This window comes from Diabrotica virgifera, chromosome 9 (genome assembly GCF_917563875.1).
Source record: "Diabrotica virgifera virgifera chromosome 9, PGI_DIABVI_V3a".
Classification (NCBI taxonomy): Eukaryota; Metazoa; Arthropoda; class Insecta; order Coleoptera; family Chrysomelidae; genus Diabrotica; species Diabrotica virgifera.
Genome location: NC_065451.1, coordinates 188,929,572 through 188,950,411, shown reverse-complemented (window position 1 = coordinate 188,950,411; position 20,840 = coordinate 188,929,572). Strand labels below are relative to the sequence as shown.

At 32.1% G+C, this 20,840-nt stretch overlaps 1 protein-coding gene across 3 annotated transcripts in view; it reads right to left on the bottom strand.

Annotated features, from left to right (window-relative positions):
* LOC114339714 (carnitine O-palmitoyltransferase 1, liver isoform) overlaps nucleotides 1-17,724 on the bottom strand; it is a 167,744-nt gene extending 150,020 nt beyond the window's left edge. For 2 of the 3 annotated variants that reach the window (XM_050662700.1, XM_050662701.1), the window contains exon 1: nucleotides 17,331-17,724. The gene's annotated coding sequence lies outside the window, so the exon portion shown is untranslated. The remainder of the gene's footprint in view (nucleotides 1-17,330) is intronic. The other variant, XM_028290386.2, reaches the window with a different exon arrangement.
* Between the last annotated feature and the right edge of the window lie 3,116 nt (nucleotides 17,725-20,840).

Sequence of the window (20,840 nt, the reverse complement as noted above, 5' to 3'; positions counted from 1 at the left end):
AACGTTTGTGTTACAAGAGTTGCACAAAATACAAATACCACGAACTTTCTGTCTGGTTACCCGATCGTCAAGTGAAACCTCTGTGCAGCCCATGTGAATTTGTCGTTTACATCCATCGCACTGAAGTTTTCGATCGTTGGCAGGTATCGGTTTTAAACAATTCCCACAATTAGGTGACGTAGGCATTGTAAAGTTTTTACTGTGAATATGGTGATAAGGTTTACGAATATGATAAAATGTACTCACAAAAACTGTTCCAAAAGGCACTTTAGATTGCAAATTTTACACTAACTAATTAGCACTTTTTGTAGAGTTTATTGCACTTAATAGGATAGTTTATGTCTAATGAATTAATAATTAGTATATTATACAAAATCAAATGATTTGTTCGGAGCTACGAAATACGTGGCGATTGACTTGCCAGTAGTTATACTACTTCGTAATAAACAAAAAATTTATACAATTTTCCCCTTTAGAACAACATCACAGCATAGATGAGGCAATGGTTCCGTATTTTGGTCGCCATCCCACAAAACAATTCATCAGGGGAAAACCAATCCGTTGGGGGTACAAAATGTGGGTAGGAGCCCTTCGTCTGGGATACATAGTTTGGTTTTCTCCTTACCAAGGTAATTCCACTACAATACCTGAACAATATAAAGTCCTTGGATTGGGTGCATCAGTAGTTCTATCCTATGCAGACAGATTGAATGAAGTATGGCCTCAAAGGCGATTCCATCTTATTTTTGATAATTATTTTACTTCTATTCATTTACTGCATGAGCTAAAACAAAGAGGCATATTTGGTACAGGCACTGTAAGGGAAAATCGCACCATGAAATGCCCTTTACCCTGTTCATCTATTATGAAAAAAACTGAACGTGGTAAATACGAGTATCGTCTTGATAAAAATACAGGAATAGTGGTTTGCCGCTGGCATGATAATAATATCGTTTCTATTGCTTCCAATTTTGTACCAGTAATGCCTTGCTTCTCTGTAAAGAGATTTTCACAAGCAGAGAAAAAACATATTCAAGTTCCTCAACCAAATATTGTTAGAATATACAACAACTTCATGGGCGGCGTTGATCGCAGTGACCAGAACATCAGTTTATATCGAGTGTCCATAAGAGGAAAGAAATGGTATTTTCCCCTTTTTGCTCATTGCGTTGATATGGCTATTCAAAATGCGTGGCAGATTCACAAAACTCAAGACGGTAAACTGGATTAACTTGAATTTAGAAGATCTATTGCAACTAATATTTTGGAAACTTTTAAAAAAGAAACAAAACGCGGACCTTCTAAGCGGAATTCGAATTCGGTAGCCAATTCAAGATATGACGGTATTAACCACTTGGTTCTTTATCAAGAAAAGCAATCGCGATGTGGATATTGTCACAAAAAAGTCCAGTTTTTGTGTGAAAAGTGCAAAATACCTTTACATCCAAAATTTTGTTTTAAATCCTTTCATTCTTTGTAAATTGATACTAATAAAATATATATGATATCTGGTACCGTATATTACTACCGTTCTTTTAAAAGAACATGTCAAAACTTGACAGGTATCGTCATAAAAAAATATATGATTGTGTTTTTTGGTTCCATATGCTGTAATTTCCATGAAAATTCGAAATTAATTCAAAATGTTAACAATAAAAGTTTCAGTAATATCTGGGTTAAATTTTTCTAAAAGTAGGCCTTTTAAATGGGTCAAACTTCTTGGGTATATTGATAATACAAATATAAAAGGAATTACAGGAAGGTGAAGACCAATTTTTAATTAGGAGGGTAGTTAGGGGGTTGCTTTCACTGATTTTTTTCATAAATAAAAAAAGCAGGTACCGACCTTTTTTTGATCATAACTCACTTGTTTTGTCACTGTCACACAGTTTTTTTATTAAATGCATATTTTTCGAGTTACTCTCAAAAAACTCTCTAAAAAAGTGGATTTTTTCGTCGAAAAACTGTTATTTTCAACCGCGAATAACTCGAAAAATATTAGTTTTACGAAAAAAATGTAAAAAATATTTTTTTCTTAGAATTACGTTTTACATCGATTTACATGATCAAAATTTCATAAAAGATTCCCACCCCCGAGATGGGGTGGCAACCACCCCCAAGATGTTAGCGTACAGCGGCATGATATAGAAAATGATCCTTGGACTATTCCCTACCTTCTGTGAAAATTTCAAGTAAATCCATGCTGGACGAAAAAATTGCGAGCCAAAATGCTTAATTTCCTCGACTAAAAGGGCGGCAAAGCGCCTTCGAACGTTACTCCAAACCAGATAGCTCATCAACTATGTACTTCTTAACGGTAAAAATACTACCAAACGCAAAAAAACAACCGCTAGCCAAAAACCGAAAAAAGGTTACTTTGATACATCTTTCGCCATAAAAGAACTGAATAAACAACTAAGTTCACTAAAAAATTGGAAAGCCGCAGCAGTCCATGATACTAAAATACATACCTACACCAAGACTCAGGAAAGATACAGAAACACCAAAATATTACGGCCTTATATCGCTTGTCTGCCGCCTATATGAGCTGTGTGAAAGACTTATTCTGCACCGCATAGAAAGAGATTGACTCAAAAATCGTACCACAGCAAGCTTGTTTCAGACCTGAGAGGCCCTGAACCAGCCAAGTTCTAGCTCTAATGGAACACATAGAGCAGACGCGGATCTAGAAATTCATAATAGGGGGGGCGGCAGACTTACCTTAAATTCAAATATTATATTTTCCAGATTTAGCCATACGACTCACACTTACTCTAAGGATAAAATACACTATATAATCCCAGATACCCACGGTATCAAAAGGATTGATAGACAATTCACGACTATTAATCTCACTGGTCGTTCTTTACCATAAAGATTAACCTTTCTACCACCAATGGGTAGGTACACATGGATTATCTAGTAAAATACAAATTTTTATATCTTTATTGTATCGCAAATTTGAAACGTGACTTTTCATGAGATAAGGTTTATACCCAGTGTAATGTATTTGCATTTTAAAATATCATTTTTGTTATTCTTTGAATTGAGAAAATATTTCCGTTGTTTATGGTTCCACCGGTACCCAAACAAATGAGCCAGCAGATTATTTTTCAGAGAAGGGTGTTTTATTAGATTTTATGGCTTCTTTCAATTCTTTGGAAGCGGTTGTCGTGTAATTTAGTGTTGTACTGATGGCTTAAAGTTTAGAGTTAACAGAAAAAAATAATAAATAATAAAAAATACTTATAGACCAAATACAATAGGGGGGTCCATGACATAGAGAACAGATTTGAAGAAAAAAAGATAACAGACAGTACGACACCGTCAACCACAGAAAACAAAAAAAGAAAGTCTACACCTTTCTAAAGGACTACCAACTCGTCAGAATAGGGGAATCACTACTGCAAACTAGACGATTATACGTGAGTCTCGAGGAAAAAAGTTGCTCGCGAACCTAAACAAACGGCTTGGCGCAGGGTAGCGTACCTATTAGCACCTATACTTTTTAATTCATACATCCATGATCAACCAACTTTTACTAGAAACTTCTTATAAGCAGATGATTTAGTCATCACAGCCTAAAGTTCAAGCATGGCCAGCCTTGCTGGCTCGGTGCAGATATGTGTGTCCCGGCCTTAAGTCAAACCTGATTAAATGAGGTATACCGCACGGGACTGACGACAAATCTGACTGCGGAGCAATACAGAACATGGAACATCTACTAGCCTGTCCAAACTCCACATAGATGCACTTTCAATGACTTATTGATATTCAAGCAACTAGCATTAGACACAGCCCAATACTGGCTCCAGAAACTATAGTTTTCTGGACACGAAAAAGTAAAAAGTAAAGTATAAGGTCATCAAACTACTTCCAGTCATTATAAAATAAATGAGGGAGTAATCGATAGATAAATACATGAAGAAACAGATAATACAGACTGAGTTTTATGTATGGAAACCCTTAATTATCTCGGAAACGGCTTGCACGGTTTTTATAGATTTTGCTGGGTAGTGGGTAGGGGTTTACTAATGCGGCCGATATTGTAGTGATAATTACATTGTTGTCAGATCTTCCGTTTTTTGAAAATTTAATTAACTTTCTTATTTCAAATGGAATACTTACCTTATATATTTTTTGCGTTTTGAAGTTCTTAAGAAATACTGATTATTTTTGATGTTATATTCCCTATACCTAAATGCCATAATTCTCAGAGATAAAATCAATGTTTTCGGCCCGTGCAGATATTATTTTGCGTTCTTTGAACCATTGAAATTGTAATTTTTCTCTAAAGCTAATCGTTTTCGAGTTATAAACAATTTAAAACTGAAAAAAATCGAATAATGACGATTTTCAAGTTTCAAAAACATAAATCAAAAATATTATTTTTGAAACTGCGAAGTACACAAATTCAAGTTAAAGCCTTATTTTATCAGCTACCAATAAGTAATTTGAGCTTGTTTCATTCTAAAATATTGTTTTTTAGTTGTTAATGCAGCCCGATCGCCCGTCCTCTCATATGCGCTTCATTAACAATTATTAAAAAGCAATGCTTTACAAAATAACGTGCCAAAAAATTTTATAGCGAGCCCCTAGAAGGCTTTAGTTTGAATTTGGGTACTCCGCAATTTCAAAAATAATATTTTTTAGGATTTGTGTTTTTGAACCTTGAAAATCGTCATTATTAGATTTTTTTGTGTTTTAAATTGTTTATAACTCGAAAACGATTAACTTTAGAGAAAAATTACAAAAGACCTTTTTTTTAGTAAATTTGTTAAATTTTTTTTTAGTAAATGTAACAATAACTCAGAAACTATGGAATTTAGGTATAGGGAATATAGCATGAAAAATAATCAGTATTTCTTAAGAGGACTTCAAAACTCAACAAATATATAGGGTATTCCATTTGAAATAAGAAAGTTCATTATATTTCGGCTATTATCACTATAGTATATTGTCACTATAGTATAGTAATTATCACTATAATATCGGCTGCATTAGAAAGCCCCTACCCACCAAAATCTATAAAAATCGTGCAAGCCGTTTCCGAGATAATTGATGGTTTCTATACATAAAACTCACTCTGTATATCTGAAAATCAGTTTAGATTGACAAAAAATAAATATTCATACGACATTCATCAATCTTGAAAAATCATATGACAAAAATCACATACGGAAAGACAGCTTTAGATTTAATTCGATTTAGGGGCCACCCCAAGCAGTTGACATAATATTCAGGGGTGGGTGGCCAAACTGTGGCTCATGAGCCACATGTGGCTCTTTGAAGGATTATTTGTGGCTCTCAATAAACGTACCTGAATTACTATTAATTTTTGTGTTGCAAAATGTCTTAAGGTACTGACAATAAATATAAAAGACTAAGTGTAACATCAGGACTTGGATACGGAGACCCTTTATCACTGTTGCTATTCAATTTGGCCTTAGAATATGTAATAGGTAAAACATCATCTGAACTGACAGGAGCCTTTGCCAAAGCTATTGTTGGCCTTTGCTGATGATATAGGTGCAGTCGCTCATTCTACAAGAGACGTAAGAGAGGTGTTTTCACAACTCGAAGAAGAAACAGGTAGTCTAGGCTTTTCGAATAAATGAAGAGAAGACGAAATACACGCTAGTAACCAAAAATTCAAGACCAAGAGTTAGGCAGAACATAACTATCAATGACCACAACTTCGAAGTAGTAAAAGAGTTTAAATATCTAGGGCGGTAATCAAAGATGACAACGACATATAAAAAGAGGATAGCTGCGTGGAATAGAGAATTATAGTCCCCATCATTTATTAAGATCTAAGCTGCTAAAAAGACAATCTAAATTAAGACTGTACGGCCAAATATTTGAAAGCAAATTTCTCAGAATGATATTTGGCCCTCAAAGAGATGAATGATTTGACAGGAGAGTGTAGAAGGCGCCGCAAAGCTGAATTGGTGACTGTGTATAGTACTGAAAACATCGTCAGAGATATAAAAGCTAAGGTAAGATGGGCAGGTCATGTGGCAGATTAGAGGAAGACAGAGTGTTAAAGACGGTGTTTTTTGAGAGACGATAGAAGGTCAGTAGACCGTCCCAGAAAAAGATGGAAGGATGATGAAGAATCGAAGTATCCTGAATTAGGTTGCTTGTAGAATTATTTGCATATTTGAAACAATGATGAAAACCATTTTATTTCACTTTTTAAATAATTGTTTAATTGCGGATCGCGAAAAATTTCAAATTTTGAAAAATGGCTCGGACTATCAAGGAGTTTGGAAACCCCTATATGTTTCTAGAGTCATCAGAACTACATGTGGTGTACCTACAGGCAGTTCTAGGGTACACCACAGGCAGTTCTGATGATTCTAAAAAGAAGAAACATATTATGTCAACTGATGATGGTGGCCCCTGAATAGAATTAAATCTAAAGCTGTCTTTCCTTATTTCATTTTACTCATATTTGAGTACAGTAAAACCTCGATATAACAGACCTCTATTTAACGTACTTCGGATATAACGGACAAAAAATCCGATCAAATGTAAAAAAATTAAAAAGGTCCTGTTAATATTGTACGTACTTAACCCTGCCTTACCAAGATACACTGCATAACAACGGGGTCCCCGTGGACCCCAAACGCTGTAAATTACAAAGAATTTCAATAAACCTTTTAATATAGCAAATTGAGGACACATTTCTAAATAGTCTGATTTATTTTAAAAGTATTTTTATATAACGGACTTTCGGCTTTAACGGACTCCCCGTCCCCCAATCAGTCCGTTATATCGAGGTTTTACTGTACTAAGGAAGCAGAGATTCTGTTGGATTTTTATCTAGATAAGCGGACAGGTGATGAATGCAATAGCTCTGTTCACGCTGGACATCCTGAATGTACCTAGAGGGAGAACGCCTGCGCATTACAAAATTTAGCGTTCGCGGAGGTCAAATTTTTCCCTCTGAACACCCTCCGGATTTTTAATTCGGTGTTCGCGCAGTACAGAAAAAAGATCCTGAACGTGTCCGGGATACCCTCTCGACGTTAGAAGATTTTGTTTCATATTTTAAGCTCACACAGGAGCACAAAATATTTGTGAAGAATTTCTTGACATTCTGAACATTTCTGTTCTTACTCCCTCCAATTCTTAACCTAAAATATTGTTTTGTTAAACAACTTGAAGATGTAGATTCTGGTTTTTAAAGCTTTGAAATTATGTAAAGTGTTGTATCATTTAAATATTCTTCAAACAAATTTTAATATTTTTTACATTAAATCTTTTAGTTGGTTTTGTCTGTTTTCCATTTAGTATGTTTATAAATAGTAGGTACCTTTTCTAGTATTATTATTTTATTACTTTTCATTCGATATTCGATAATTAAATTGTACTCTGTTTTTACTTAATTTCTTCTATCTAGATGAGCTTATAAGTACCTACATATTCTTGTGGTTTATTTTTAAGTTTAATTTATGAGTTAAATTAGTCTCTTATTGAATATAATGAAACATAAACAACGCATCAAACTTATTGTGAAACTATTTCTTGTGTCTTGTTATATTTCATTATTTTTGTGGTGTAATAAACCACAACACAATGCCACAACCTATCAAATTCAATACATATATTAAAATTGGAAATGACTCCTTTACTAAATTATTCCTTCCTTCAGATAATGTTCAACCACCAGGAAGTTAAAGGTAATTTTTATATCTAAATAACAAGCTGCAATTTCCAAGTAACTCAACAATCTTTTACTCTCTACAAAAATTTAAGCCGGATTTCGGCGTGGAAATACCAAATTATATTGTCGAAATAATAAAGACGCTAATCAAATTTCCAACTTCTAAGAAAGGCATTGAATAGAAAGTTAAACCTTTGCCTGTTGCTGTTATTCTCTTTCTCTTTGTTTATTTCTCTTTGCATTTTTTGTTGACATTGATTTCGAAATAAGAAAGGGACAAGAAAAGGCTTCCTTCTCTAACCTTAATGTATGCAACCCGTCATTACATTGCGAATCCGAAAATTGTTCGCGGAGCGAAAAATCCATGAACATGTCCAGCATAAGTTTACATTGACGCCTGCGCCTTGGAAACTAATCCCGAACTTACTCTGAATACGTTCGGGTTATACAGCGCGAATACTACTAATGAATCTCCCATCTCCGCTATTTATCGGTCTGTTCGCTTTATAAATTTTAAAAAGCTCAGATTATAGATAACCATAGAAGATAAAAATGTCAGTGAAGAAATTAAAAGAAGAAGAGAGCTCGCCAATAAGTGTTACAATGGCTTAAGAAGACAGACGGCCTCAAAAATACCTAGAAAAATTAAATTGACTGCCTACAAAACACTAATAAGACCAGTGCTAACATATATGGTTCAGAAACTTGGTCACTTACACAGATTGATCAAGATCTGCTCAAACGTTTTGAGCGAAAAATCCCAGGACGAATATATGGAGGTATAAAAGAATAAGGTTTGTGGCGCAGGCGTTACAACTTTGAATTGTATAGAAGTTTTGGAGAACCTGACGTTGTAAAATTCATTAAGGTAGCACGTCTTAGATGGATAGGTCACGTAATCAGACGAGAGGAAGATACCCTAGTCAGAAAAGTTTTTGACCGAAGAGGGCCGATAGGACAACGAGCAAGAGGAAGACCGAGACTTAGGTACCAAAACAACCTAGAAAATGCTTTAAAATCTATTGGAATTAGAGCATGGAGAAGAGTTGCCAGAGATAGGGGCGAATCGAGGATTGTTCTGAAGAAGGCTTTGGCTCATAAAGAGCTGTAACGCCACTGATGATGATGATGATGACTATAGATGATTACCAAGAACTCTGCATTTCGACCTAAAGATAATTTTCTCTTTTCTAAAAGGGGGTAGTTCCCTGGGTTGGCTGTATACGGTATAGTTAAAAAACTCTAACATGAATATATTTAATAAAATTTTAAAAATCCCAATGGATTGAATAAAATAGGTTCATTCAGAACGTTTTCGGACCTATCAGTCCATCATCAGTGAATCTAAAATAGAATAAGTAATGCCACTCTTAAAATTGAAAAGATGGTTGAAATTTTGAAAGTTAAAAATTAAAGTTAAAAGAAAACCATCTTTTCAATTGTGGGATTACTTATTATATTTTAGAGTCACTGACGATGGACTGATAGGTCAGAAAACGTTCTGAATGAACCTATTTTTATTCAATCCATTGATCCAATTTTATTAAATATACCTATTAAATAGAAGTGGTTTTACTTCATGTTATAGTTTTTTCTCTTTTCTATTTTGTAGAAATCACATATTCAAATACCTAAACTATACTTAGCAAATTGTCATAGACCACGTGTAATACTTCTACATAATTAATATAAACAACCATACAGAAGTAAAAACTTCTTTTGTATATTGGTATAAAAAGTTTTATTAAAAAACATAAAAGTCCTCCAAAAGGATTTGCAAAACGTTTTCAATCTGAATCAAATCATCCTCAGTGCGTTCTGCTTCGTACAAGAAACTAGCAACTTTTTTAAAAAGGTTACATCGATATTTATGGTTTACATAATAAATAAGTGGTAATTATAGCGACTCCAAGTCGATGTTACAAGATGAAATGTGTTAGGAGTGCTCAAAGGGCAACATGGTTCCCTGCTCGTTAAGAACTTGTGGTTCTTGCCAGTTCAATGGACACAGACCAACAAAAGTAATGTTTTGTAGTTTTATGTTTTTTAATAAAACTTTTTATACCAATATACAAAAGAAGTTTTTACTTCTGTATGGTTTTTTAACTATGGTATACAGCCAGCTACGGGGACTTTCCCATTGATTTTGTTTTAATATAAACAAATTTACCAGACTGGAAGACAGACAATGGGAACCACTTTTGAATTAAGTTATTTAACAAGTCTAATTAAGTTATTCTTTACAATTTGTAAATTGCTGTGTTTATTTTAAACAAAAACCAAACAAGGTTTTTTCAACAAAAGTATGCTAAAATCTATGAACTTTGCTTCAATCCATATATGGAGTATATACCCACATAACAAAAGTTCAAAATCCACTGATGAATTATTAATTGTTGTTTCTAAGTAAAGCTAACTGATATTGGAAAAATAAAGTATTGAAAAATATGATTTGCTACTCTCATACTTTAATAATATCAATTACATTGTCAATACCTGTATCATAATGGGCTTAATTATAATGCATATTTTCATTATGATACAGATTTTTAACCAATAGAATCTTGAGACGACGTTCTGTGTCACACATATGCAATGAGCAAAGTCAAGTCGCTGAATACAATTCGCAATGACAGTCTTTTTTAAAAAAGATTGAAATCTTTAAAAAAAATGTCTGAATGCGAAAGGGATATTGAAAATTAAACACCACCTGAAATAAATATAGGTACAAGAAAAATAGGTAGTGTCGGAAAAATTAAAAATTACTGTTGGAAAAATCACAAAAAAACTTATTGAAAGATGTTTTCACAATTTTTGGAGTGGAGAATTGACAATAAGGTAAACAGTTTTACTGAAAACGTTTATTTGGACAAGATATCTAAAAAATTTAGATCAACTACCTTATGGACCCATTACTCAATATTACTCTAAGTTGGCAATTGAAGATAACGTGAATATAAGTAAACATTGTAAACTACAATGTTTTTTAAAGAGAAAATCTGAAAGTTATGCCTAAAGCGAAAAAGGCACGACATTCTCAACAAATGAAATCAAGTCCACAGAAGCCCCAGATCAAATATGACAATCATAAACATAATATTATCTGCTCCCACAGAAAATGATAAAATTGAATTATATGAACAACTGGAAGAATTATATGAAAGATTACCCAGGTATGAAGTAGTATTAATGGTTTGTGACTTCAATGCAAAAGTAGTTAAAGGAAACCAAAATAAGGAAGTAGTAGGGAAAGAAACTATTCATGGTGAGACTAACAGTAACAGAAGAAAATAATATTATAAGCATAAACATTATAAGCACAAACTTCAAGCACAGAAGCAAACATAAAGTAACATGGCTGATACCTGGCACAACAGATGGTAACCAGATAGATCACCTGCTAGTATTGAAAGATGGAAAACAATAATGCATGCTGTCAGATTATATAGGGAAGCAAACGCTGACACAGACCATTATAGGAAAAATAAAAAGGAATAAAAATGAATGTAATTAAAACAGAGAGAACAATGCAAAACAAAATAAGATAGAACCTGGAGAAATTAACAGTATAGAAACTTAGAGAACAATATAAAGAATGACAACAAGAAAGATTAGACAACCCGAAAGGAAAATCTAACAAGCAAATAACGCAGAGGAAATGTGAAAAGATTTATAAAAAAGCCATTCTGAATTTAGCTGAAGAGGTGCTAAGGCAGAGAGAAATCAAGATAGAAAAATACACTTTTAAGAGTTCAACAAAATTGGGAAAAATAAGACAAGCGAAGAAGTAATAGAGTAAATAAGTACTCGCAGGCAATATAACAAACTGAAGATATCATAGGCTAAAGAAGGACAAGAACTTATTAAGAAATAAAAAACTGAAAATATACAGAATTGCAATCAGATTAGTAGTTTCATATGCAGCTGAGACAATATGGCTCAGGGATATCAAAATTCTGAAAGTGAGAAACCAGAGGGAACTATGCACAAATCGAAATGAATGGAGGAAAATTGTAATGAAAACCCAGTCATACAACAAACTTTGACAATGCCCAAGCAGAATGCCGAGTGATTCACCACAATAAGCAAATCAGAGAGCAGCAAACATTTTATCAAGAATGAAAGGCCTTGATCATGATGATGATGATGATGATAAATGAAATTGATACTTACTTATAACCAAAACCAAATAGAAGAGCTAACACAGACACTAACAATAATAACAGTTTCCCTGTATGAAGAAGTTTATTTAAAATATCTGACAATAAATCCAAAATTAGATGGAAAGCCTTTCCTCAAAGATAGAAAACAGAACATTACAAAAAAATTAAAGGCCGCTACAATAGGTATATAATATAATATTATATTATACTTAGGTATATCTTTACCACAGAATCTGTTCAAAATGTATATGAAATTAAATTTTAAAGTTTTTAAGACATGATAAAAACCTGTAAGGAAACTTGTATAACTTGTCTCAGCACTTATACTCCTAATTTTCATCCTAATTAACTTTGAAGGATGACTGAAGAGCAAAAATTTAATGTAAACAATAATTTATAGGTACAAGGTATTAATGGGGTGCAAAGTCCACCAACTTTTGTTATTGGTAGTTTGGCCAATCTCACATACTCACATGGCTTACGTAAACTCAACAAAACCAAACAAAAATTATAGGTGAAAACAGAAACCTCCTGTCAGAAGGATACCAAAATGGCAATGGAAACTAATCAGTTTGTTGAATACTCCGCTCATGGGCTGCAATAATGACACAACTCAAAAACTCGTGTTTTGAACTAGGAATAGTTGTAAATGTTAAAATACACATTCTTTTCTCACAATTCAATATTAGGTTGTAAGATGACCAAAGTGTCGCTATTGTATTATGTGATTAGTCCCAAATATTGGCTGCATTACTGACACTACTCAGTTAGCATCCAACACTCAATAGAACCAAGGCACATTCTTGTCATCAACAGTGGCACATTTTGAGTTGGGTCATTGAAGAAGAAATATTTGGCTTTCTCTAGTGGCACTTATCGAGTGCCACTAGAGTTTCCTATTTTATAATTTTATTTTTTAATAAAGTATAATTTGGATTTTCTAATTTTTGTTGTTACTACAGTTTTTATAATCTCTAGTTACCTAGTACATTTAATGAAAAAAGGTCTTGCTGTAATAGTGGTATAACTCAAAACATTTTTGAAAACTGGCATTTAAAAGATGAATCAAAAAATGAAATCAAAATTATACAAACATTATTATGATCCTTTAGAGAAGGTATAAAACTAAAAAAGACAATCTTCCTTTAAACAAACTGAATCCCTTTTTATGCATTTTCCTAAGCAATGAAAACTTTAAATCCATTTATCTCAAAACATAATTTTGATGAGGGAAGAATTTGTTTGTGAATTTTTATTTTTAATGTTTTTAAGATACAATAAAAAAAACTGTCAAGCAATCTAATTTTAACCTCCTAATTTCATCAGTAAGCCCTATGCTCTTCAATTTAATCTTGGATGAATTCATTAAAAGTGTTAACAAAATAAAAAATGAAGCAAAACTAATAGCCTAAGATGAAGATAGTCTGCAAAAACTAGTACACAGATTTAACAAAAGAGCAAAATAATTTGATATGATAATCTCATCTCAGAAAACTAAAACAACAGTAATTAGCAAAGTACCAAACAGATGTAAAATAGAAATTGATGGCATCAGTATTGAACAAGTAATGGAAATAAAACACTTTCGACACTGTCCAACTATGAACAAGACAAATAAGAGATATATCAAGTACAAAAAGCAAATAGACTGGCAGAATGCCATAACCCTTTCATTACTGATGAAATACACCTAATGTCACTTAGTGTTTTGGTCGAATTCCTTCATCCATAATATGAATCTAAACTGACGTTATATATAAATACATTTTTATATGTATGTACTCAGTAGAAATACAACTTGTTTCAGTCATAGTCAAACAAATACTAATTTCTAAACGAATGTTGTGTAGGTATATCTGCATGTAACTCCTGAAGACATCATGCACACTCAGCAGTAATAAAGGTATGACGTTCTTAGATATCATCAGCATTCAAAAGGTTAATAATACTGTACAGCAAAACTGACATATTAACACTTGAGATAAAGTCAAGAATTTATAAAGCCAGTGTACGACCAATAATGCATCAAAAACAAAAACTGACACACTTACTTACTTACTGACTACTGACTTACTATAAACTGACACAGTTATAACACAAAGACTACTGAAAAGGGCAATGATGGGAGTACTGAGAAGAATTAAAGGAAATACATAGAGAGATCGAAAGAGGAGTGGAGACATTAGAAGAAAATGTAACATACAGTGTATAAATAAATAGACATTAAATAGAAAAAAATGATGGAATAACCACATAAGCAAAATGAAGCAGACCAGTGTGGTCAAAATAGCAAGAGATTAATCACTAATGAGCAGAAGAAGTGTAGGATGCCCACGCAAAAGATGGAATGACAACCTCCATAGAGGTATCAATCTGCAAATGAACAAGCAGAATTACTTATAAAGAGGAGGAGGAGGAAGAACTTTGTTAACAGAAATTGATACTTATAACCAAAGCCAAAATAAAACAGCTAACACAGACACCAACAATAATAAGTTTCCCTGTATGAAGAAATTTAATTTTAAGATATCTGAAAAAAAAAACTAAAATTAGTAACTAAAAGAGAGATTAATGCAAAACTATACCTATAATGAATAGAAAGCCTTTCCTCAAAGATTGAAAACAGACCATTACAAAAACATTAACCCTGGAAGCTCACACTTGGGTGTGAGATACCCATTGCAACACTTAACTGCATGTAGCTTCCGCAGCTGCATTTCAATGGTAATGCTGCTTTATGTAAATTCAGTCTCTAGTCTGCCAAGGACGGGTGTGTAGTTGCGGTCTCATTTGAGCAATATTTCCAATCACGAAAATTGTGTACATCTAAATAATAGTACTTGAATAACGTTAGCAGCATGGCTTCATTCAAACATGTGTAAGTACATTTAAATAAATCATTTTATTATTTAAATTCATTTTATATAGTTAAACATAAGTTGTATTAACAAATTATAATATTACTAGTATGAAAATAATTTGATAGATGTCATAAATATAAAAGTCAGAATTTCACAACAATCATGTTTTGATGCCTTCTGGCCCAAAAAAATCGACTATTTTTATTGGTACATACGGTTTAAGTCTACAATTGTTGTATAAACATGTTATCTAATGTGCACGGAACGGAGCCAATCCAAAAAGCAAGCGGATATTCACCAAAAGAAAAACTAAAAATTCAAATAGATCGTCATTTGTAATTTCGCAATACAACAAATTTATGGTCGGAGTCGACTTGATGGACAACAACATTTCGAATTTCCAATACGGATATGGATGTTTGTGTAACTAATGCTTGGACACTACCACGACAGTTTGGATATAAAAATGACAACTTAGAATTTAGAACATATATATAGTTCGTACATTATTATTTAACTATGGAAAGTCGTTCTATCCGTTCTACTGGATCTCAAAATATACAGTAGGAAAAATGAAAGAATACCCATGAACGAACATATAAAACATGCTGTATTTTCCTGTCACAGTGTCACACAAAAAATTGGCCAGCGCAAGTACATGTAATAATTATTATTACATGTACTTGCGCCGGGCAATTTTCTTTATGACACAGTGACAGGAAAATACAGCGTGTTTTGTATGTTCGTTCATGTGTATTCTTTAATTTTTCCGACTGTAGCAATAATTCCTCCTCCATCCCCATCAACACAGCATCTAATTATTACTGGTGCTCAAAGAAGGAGATTTCGTGTATGTTCAAATAAAACTACAAAAGCATGCGATAAATGTGATTCAACCCCACGATAAATTCTTCAAAGATTATCACACAAACTATTTTAAGCCTTAAGTAATATAATTAATCTATGCCTGCTTCATTGTTTTAAAAATAAAGTAAAATAAAATGTTATTGCATAAAAGTTATTATTTTTATTTTGTACCCCTATGTGCCCAACGGGTCATTAATGACCCAGCATGTTTTTCGAAAATCAGTTTTTGAAAAAATTTTTTAGTAATTTTTCAATGCATTTTAGGGTATTTTATTACATTCTTGAGAATATCATTGATATATTTGACAAAAATAGTTGTGGGCATAAATGCTTGAGAATATCATTGATATATTTGACAAAAATAGTTGTGGGATAAATGGGTTAATGACCTAACAACACAACATCCCACAAATTTAATAAAGCAAACTAGGTTATTTCTGCAAAGGCACAGATGGAAAAACAAAGTGTGCATGCTCAGGTTGCTATAAAGCATAATGCATTGAGCATAGGGCCATATTGTCTTACGAATGTAGTCACTAAAATGAGTGAAACTGAAATACCTGGCTAAGAAAGAATATGAGTTCTATAATCAAAAGGTGATATATTTTAGTTAGAAAGACCATTTTGTTGTTAAATTAAATTAAAATAGTTTGAATTAGGTATGTTTCCGGCTTTTTAGAAAATGTTTGTTAATTATTTTTAGGTATTTTTAATATTTTTTTTCTTGTGTTACTACAATTAAGAGACAGAAAATAAAATGATTGATTTAATTATTCTTATGTATTCAATAGTGATTAGAGAGTAACTGGAAATCATAAAATATTTACTTTTTTTATTTCTTTACAAAAAATCATTGGGTATCTGATACCCATGTGTGCAGTTTATTTAAAAAAAAAATAGGTGTGATCTTCCCGGGTTAAAGGCAGCTCTATCTTTACAACAGAATTTGTTCCAAATAACTAATAAATGTATGAAATTAAATTAGAATATTATTCTTAAAATTTTTAAGACATAATAAAAAAACTATAAGGAAACTTGTCTAACTTGTCTCAGCACTTTAATCTCCTAATTTTCATCCTAATTAATTTTGAAGGATGACTGAAGAGCAAAAATGTAAACAATAATTTATAGGTACAAGGTATTAAGAGGGTACAAAGTGCAAAGTCCATCAACTTTTGTTATTATTAGATTGCCCAATCTCACATGGCTTATATAAACTGAACAAAACCAAACAAAAATCATATGTGGAAACAGAAACATGCCATTAGAAAGATATCAAAACAGCAATGGAAAGTAATCAATTGATTATTGAGTTGAATAGTCAATAAAACAAGCAATATCCTCTGTAGTTGAGATAATATGAATTTAATTCCTTGTAGGTGTATTATTATTGTGGCTTAATTTTTAGGTCACATGTCAATGAAACCGTTGCAGTTACAAAAGATAGAGTGTTTTTTATAGATTAAATATATTATTTAGGTCAGATTTAAGCAGTTTCAAATTATTTAAGTAACAAAGTCAAAGTTTACAGTTGGTAGGACCAATTTTAGAAAATGACCTAGTTAGGCGGGTTTTCCGCAAACAAATATAATATGCAGCTTCAAAATATCAAAATATTTATTATATAACTCCTAGAAAAGCAAATAAAATGATTTTTCTATGTTGCTCATTTTCAGGTAGTTCTGGATTTAGTTTCAGTGTAGGACCACATGGAAAAGTTGAATACAAAAAGTAGGTTAGTTAATTTTGAAAAAAGTAATGACTTACCTAAAACTCTTGGTCGTCAAACGTAAACGTAAGTAAAACAGCTTAGCAGTCTCGAAGAACGTAATCAAAAAGTATCTTCACAATAATTCACAGAGGTATTTAGAACACTAAAATAGCAAAAACCACATTGTTTGCATAGAATACGAAGTCGGCAATGACAGTAAAAACAAAACAGTTGAATTGGTCTAATTTAAAAAGAAAACAACAGTAACCATTGAAAATAAACAAAAACGAAAACCGAACTGCCACACAAGCACCTTTTCCTAATAAACTGTCGTCGAAAACCAGTCTGTTAACTGTTAACGAAACACAGTCAATCAACAGTCAAACCAAACTGTGAGCCAGAGCCAACCAAACAGTCAACCCAACACAACTCATTTCGTTTGGTTTTGGTTTTGGTTTTAGCCGCTACACAGCTGGTGTCATATCTGCTCTCATCTCGCACAGAGTTGCCACATCTAAAATGAGAAATTCTCTAAAGTTGCGTATTATAGTCAATATAGTGAGGCCGCTCCCGTGTGAAAAAATTTCTGATTGGGTTTCTTTGCGGATTCCTATTCAAAAATGCCCCCTTTAAACAAGTCCGAAGGATTCGGTGCAAAATTTTTGGACCGAAATTTTTTAAAAATATTTTTACAAATACCTACAAAAGATGACTTTCTTGGCTCCGAAAAATATTTTTTAGGTTTTATGGGTCATTCTAATTGCTATTGATTATGTATTTTAGAAAGGAACTACAACGTTAACGGGGTTTTATTGTTTCATATAGTTAATGGACCTCTCAGTATGAAAAAACCGCGGAGTGCTACCATTTAAAGGGGTGCGTTTTTGAGAAAGGGTGAATATTAGTCCCATGTGTACAGGAAAATTGTTTCAGGTTAAATTTACTATAGAAATATCCATAGATATATAATACTGAAATATCACATTTTAAGGTTAAAAATATTTTTTTTACAAAAATATATTCAAAAGAAAAGCAAGAAAAAACACGAAAGATAGCAATTTTGTTTTTTGTCCCAAAACTTTTTTCAATGGGGATATAGGTATAAGCATTGCGCCACAGGAAAAAAACTACCATATTTTTTCTTTAATGTGACAAGACCCTATTATTTATAATTTTCAAATTATGATTTTTCAAAGTACGCCACTCACAGCAATTTTGGGACATTTTCCTTGTTTCGCAAATATTGTTCTGTAACTTTTTTCTACGCAGCTTTAGGTATAGTATTTTTACTACAAAAGCGATATTACGTGACAGTTCTCTTACGTCAAAAATTTTGACCTACGTAATATCGCTTTTGTAGTAAAAATACTATATGTGCAATGTTACATTAATAGGGCTTTTCATTCACAGTCATTTGTTTCGAGCTTCTGTCATATGTCGTATAATCCGTGTATATTAATATTATACAGAGATTATACAACATTTGACAGAAGCTCGAAACAAATGACAATCGATGAAAAGCCCTATAGAAAGAAAAGTCAATTATCTTTAAAATGGATTATCGTAAAAGGCTGTGTGACTATTTTTAAGCAAGATATGGTTTTTCAAAGTTATATACTTTTAATGATTTTTGATATATTTTACGATTATTTTTAAATTTCTCATTATAACTTTTTTATTGTATATTTAGGTATATACATTGTGCAATAAAAAAGAAAACTTATTTTATTTACGTTAAAACTGTGTATTGTAAAAAATTCTAGGACTATTTATAAACAAGATATGCTTTTTCAAAATGTCACATACACATGCAATAGGTCCCACTAAGCTGGAACCATATGGAAAACTTTTTTATTAACTAAAAAAAGTTATTCTTTATAAAATGCTCTTCATATTTTACAACCTAAGATGCAAAAATCAGATATAAAATTTTGTCAATAGTGTACGAGGTATGTTGAAAAATATGAATTTCGCTCAAGAGTAAAGTAGCTTTATATTTCAAAATATCGAAAAGTATTATTAAGAAAACTTATTTGGAATTAAAAATTATGTTATAATATGCCATCATATTCATCTAATTGAAAAAAAAAATGAAAAATTTTAAATTTTTTCTCAAATTACGAATACCCTTGGATATCCTACGGATATCTTGTTTAAAAATAGTCTAGTAATAAAATTTTTTGCAATACACCATTTTAAAGCAGAGAAATTATGCTTTTTTATTTCACAATGTATATACCTGAATGTACAACAAAAAAAGTCATAATGAAAAATTCTAAAAATAATCATAAAAAATATCAAAAATCATAAAAGTATAAAATCTTGAAAAAGCATAATTGGCTTAAAAATAGTCGTACAACCTTATACAATAGACTATAGACCATTTTTAAGGTACTTAATTGACTTCTCTTTCTACTAAGTGGACAATTACATATACCTAGAGATGCGTAGAAAAAAGTTACAGAACAATGTTTGCGAAATAATGGGGAAAATGGCCCAAAAATGCTGTAAGCGGCGAATTTTGAAAAATCCTATTTTGAAAACTGTAAATTCTAGAGACCTCTACCACACGTCATTTTAACGAGGAAGGATAGTAGTTATTTTTCGCTGAAACAATGCCTATACATACCTATATCCCTGTGGAAAAAAGTTATGGGGCAAAAAACAGAATTGCTTCCTTTTGTGTTTTTTTCTTGTTATTCTTTTGAGTATATTTTTGTAAAAAAATATATTTTTGACTTTAAAATGTGATATTTCGATAGTAAATTTAACCCGGAACAATTTTCCTGTAGACGTTTGTACTAAAGGAGTGTTTGTATTAAAAGTGCATAGAACTCACCCTAATTCACCCTGTGCCTAGGGACTAATTCACCCCTTTCTCAAAAACGCACCCATTTAAATGGTAGCACGCCACGGGCTTTTCAAATTTAGAGGTCCATTGACCATATGAGATAATAAAATCCTATTAACGTTGTATAGTTCCTTTTAGTTCTCTTATTTTAAACATAATCAATAGCCTATAAACAAGAAAAGTATCTTGTCATTTTTCTCAAAAGTTGATAGTTTTCGAGTTATTGGCGGTTTAAAATCTGAAAATGCGATATTTCGAGGCCAAAAAACTCATATTTAGATTAGTATCTTTGACGTTACCCCAAGTCCTTAAATTGAAATTTAGAAGACATTTATATTCAAGATTTTGAAGAGAGATCTACTTTCAATTTATACCGTTGTTTTTTAATTGTTAATTATGAATGTCCATCCGATTTTTTTGCCGATGCGGCGCGCTCTTTTTCAACAATCTCGTATTTTCCTCCGAAAAACAGTTTTTTTTATTTTTTTGATAAATCTAAATAAAAAAGGTCTCTTGTCATTTTTCTCAGAAGTTTTCGAGTTATATGCGATTTAAAATCTGAAAAATGCGAAAATACACATCTTGGAGGCTTAGAAACTTAGAATATAATTTATAATTTTTGAGGCTACCAAGTGTCTAAATTAAAGTATGTATAAACGTTATGTTTAAACATTCCGTTGAGTAATCGGAGTTTATGTCAATTTAGGACATTGTT